This window comes from Metopolophium dirhodum, chromosome 1, assembly GCF_019925205.1.
Source record: "Metopolophium dirhodum isolate CAU chromosome 1, ASM1992520v1, whole genome shotgun sequence".
Classification (NCBI taxonomy): Eukaryota; Metazoa; Arthropoda; class Insecta; order Hemiptera; family Aphididae; genus Metopolophium; species Metopolophium dirhodum.
In genome coordinates this window covers 43,166,260-43,170,797 of record NC_083560.1, presented here as the reverse complement: position 1 = coordinate 43,170,797, position 4,538 = coordinate 43,166,260, and positions in this window count along the sequence as shown.

Genomic DNA, 4,538 nt, shown 5'->3' with positions numbered 1-4,538 from the left:
TAGTCATCACCTTTTGGAGCATAAAAATTGTTTTATCCCCCACCCGGGCATGGCAGATACCTACGGGTGCCCAAATTAAAAATTCTGCCAAAAACAAATCACGAGTAAACAAATCTACAGTACCCCCCTCCCCTACAGTACCACAGGCTAATGACCTGAGTAGTTGAAGCCTTAACCCAAATAAAAAAAGATAATTTAAGATAATAGTTTACAGGTAAAATCGTATAGACAATAGGCGTACCTATATAGACGTATAGTTTTTATTATTATTATTTATTTTTATTTTTATCAACTAGTGCCTTGTTTGGAATGCAGTAGCAGCGTTTAGTGGACATGCGTTTATTTTTGAATTGCTACGATGTTAGTTTTTTGGTACGATCGGCGGTTACCTTTTTACAGTTAACCGACTGCTATCTAAAGTTATACGGAATCATATCAATACTACCAGTGAACGATTATTTTCGCGATAATTTGTGAGTATTGGAACTGACTGGCCCCACTCGCCGCAATTTCAAAGACACGATGATTTGATATTATTTTGTTTTTAGCCGAACAACCGTGCAACCGTATCACGAAGTCTCTATGGTAAGTGAAGAGTTTTGATATTATTTTAATAAGTTTATTGCACGTATAGGGCCTAGGTACATTACATGTTTCACCATGCACGGCCGCATTTAATGTCTCGTGGTTGGACGGCCGATCACACAATTGAGAACTCGTATAGTCGGTACCTATAATATATTATAGATTGTAATTTGTACCTAGTATTTTGAATTTTTCAGGCGGGGCTGAATTTTATTTTAATTACGAAGATAATATGTTTTCTCTACCTTATTCATCTCACACATTAAATAAGCCTTTTCTTTTGCCTCGACTTCTACACTCTGCAGGCTGAAATATGCATTTGAATAATGCACAATATTTGTTCTTTTTCAAACGTATTTTTCTATTCAACTATTTAAAGTAAAATAAAAATTCGAGCTTTGATCCGACCGGCAAAAACTTCTCATCTTTCAGATAAAAAAAAATTACTAAAATTCGACATATCAACGAGGCGTTAGAGTTTTTCTTGTAAAAGCATTTTTATTTATGAAAATAGTGCTTCGATAATAGTCATCGAAGTCAATCACTGCCTTGTGCATGCGTGTGCATAAATATCTTTATCTGCGCGTGTAATTATAGGTCACTCATCACACTAATATCGATTTACATACTTACACACTTCCAAGTTCTGTGCAAGGTCGATACAACATGTGAATTGAATTGCCTAAACTTTACTCCTTAATAAATGACCGGCACCGACACCCTTAATAATAGTATTACAAATTAGTAATTACCAAGCCCGAACTAAGAAATTTTAAGGCCCAGGGGCCAAATTATTAAATGAGGTCCCCCCCCAAAAAAAAAAAATGTATATATTATTTAATATCAGGTACCTGTTATAATATAATATATATAGATATTAGGTTCATAGCAATAAATAATGTATCACTTTATTTATAAATTATAATTTACAAGCTTTTTTCCTCGCTAAATAATCATTGATTTTTTTTAGGTGGTTTATGCATTGTTATAGCCTATAACGAAAAAAGTAATGGACAAATCTGAGGCCCCTAAATATATTCGAACTATCGAGGCCCATGGTCCACAGAATAATTATTTAATAAATAAATAAATAATTTATGAAATATACTTTTTAAATATTTTTAATTGATGGAAATACTTTTGTATACTTTCATTACTAAACACAATTACTTTAGTTTATATTTATGAAATGTAGGTAAGTAAAAGAAACATAATTATTCATTCACAACGGTATGTAATATTAAAGTCATAAAGAAATTATCATTTTTGTACATCATTATTCATTATGAACATAGTTGTTGAAGGTCTGTGATTAAACATTTTCTTACATAAGGTACATAAAAAATATTTGACATTATTCTTAAAACATTTTTAACTATTCTAAAGTTTGTACATGTTATTATCTATTTATCTGTTTAGACTTTTAGAGCATAAAATATAAAAACTTGCATACTATATAGCTAATTGCTATATTATGTTATATGATACGAAAATATTTATATTTTATTCATTAACTTCAGTGTCTGTTGGAAAAACCTTAGCCGATGTGAAACAAATATTTGCCCCACTCTGCCCCCCTCCCTGGAAAAAAATTCTAGCGCTGTGCCTGCCCCCTTAATCCGGGCTTGGTAATTACAATATATTACTGATAAGTCCAGGACTCGGAACCTAATGCATTTGCATATTTCTTAGGAAGCTGCATATTAAAAATCTGATTCGATATAAATTCGTTTAGTACTTAAATACAACCTAAATACAAAAATGTTACATGATTTTAATCATATTAATGCATATTATGTTAGTAAATCATTGATTTAAAAAGTTTAAAAATTAAGAGCAACCACACGCATTATTGCATCGTCTATATTTTGAACTATGCTATACCGAGAGACGAGAATTTCATGCAATTTATCGACCCGGTAAAAACAATATAATCATTCAATGTATAATTTAAGTAAATATTATATAACAACATGATTTAATATTTGCTGTATTCAGTACATTTAAATTCTTTATTTTTAGGACTGTATAATCGAAAAATGTTTCAAGATCTACAAACCAAAAATAGAAATTATATCTGCATTTATTTTGTACCTAATTAAAAATAAATATTCATTTTAGTAGATAAATGTTTATTATATTATATAAATACATGTTTTAAAAAAACCGGATAATATTGCATTTTTTAAGCATTTTTAAGAGTATGCACATATTTTATTATTTCTTGGCGCATAAAGTTCCGAGCCCTGCTGATAACATATCAATTTGTCTAGATCTATAATATAGTCGATACTCGATAATATAGTAGTGTTTTCTTTTTATAAATTTCCAATTTCAAATCGTGGGTTACAATTATAATATAATATAGGTATATAAAGACCTAAGTCCTAAATTATGTCGTAATTTGTTTTGATAAAATTTTTTTCATTTTAGTAATAGGTAGATGTATAATTATATGTAGCTACGTTAAATGTAGGAAAGTGTGTGAGAAAAAAAGTATATATTATGCTATAGAATATTAAAACAAAGTAATGTATTTTAACATAGAGTGTAGATACAGGTTACCAGTTATCAGTTAGTTTTTTTGTTATAACTTCACTTTGAAAACAATTTAACCTCTAGGGACGGCGCCCATTTGAGGGACTCAAAATGTGACACCTAGGAGAAATTTCCATCCGTGCCCCCCTCCCCACAACCTAAATACGCCACTGAACATAACGTGAATACATATAAAAACATTTTAATGAATTTAATGACAGTGGTATTAGGAAATATTTATTATTTATGATCATCGGTCCACGTTTTGTCGAAAAAAAAATAAATGCAATAATAACAATAAGAGAGCGGCAAGTTAAATAAATAATGATTTTTGATTTTAATTGATTTAGTATTTTTGTAATGATCTAATAATTTAATACTCAAGCTACTCTAGTCAACTACTTTTCAATGTACAAATTACCAAACGAACTAATCTAAAACTGTTTCTATTGTATCTTTTTGTTTTTAATTCTTTGATCTGTTACCCACTATAAATATTATGTATCTATTATTTATAGTAACATGCTAATGACCAAGTTGTCGAAGCTGAAATTTTATAGATTTCAAGACCAAAAAAAAAAAAAAAAATTAATATAATATTATGTAATAAAAAAAAATATTTTTAAATTAGTTTAGTTTTGCACCCCTTCACCCCTCTCCCAACAAAAATCCAAAACCTTGGCTATGCCCCTGTATATAATGTATATTGATATTCAATATTGTATAATGTATAGTAAATTCCCACATAATTAGACATATTTTATAATATTATTATTATTATTTTTCAATTCGCAATAGTTACTAATCACAAAAACTGTAAAACGTACGGGATTCCGCAGAAATCGAGTAAATATCAAATGTTGTAAAAATATAAATTTCAGACTAAAAAAATAAAAAAAAAAACACACATCATTGTAGAATCAATACATTCATCGCTTCGCTCAGAATCTAAAACAATTATCAATTGTGTGCAACAATGTAGGACTTAGTTAATTAAATTCTTATTTACATACAAATATTTAATAATAATAAAAATAATATTTATAAAACAATGTTAATGTTCTATATACTTAAGATCTTAGAATATAAAAACAGTTGAGTGTTACTGCTGGGTAGCTACTCCCCTCAAGCATACGTATCTTGTATATAATATATTTTTTCTTCTGCTCTCATATGGTAATTGTAATTATTGTTTACATATTGTATATTTTCTAATACATTAAAAAAAAAAAGAAAGCAAAAACTACTGGGACTGTTTTTAAACATTAAATGTGAGCTACTATAGCTATGTTATGTTAAATCAAATGAAATTATCAATTAATCTATCTGAATAATCCTTGAAGTTTTTGAAAAAACCTTAATAATTAATAAAATTACCTATAAAATCTGTACTTAAACATATTATATATAATGTT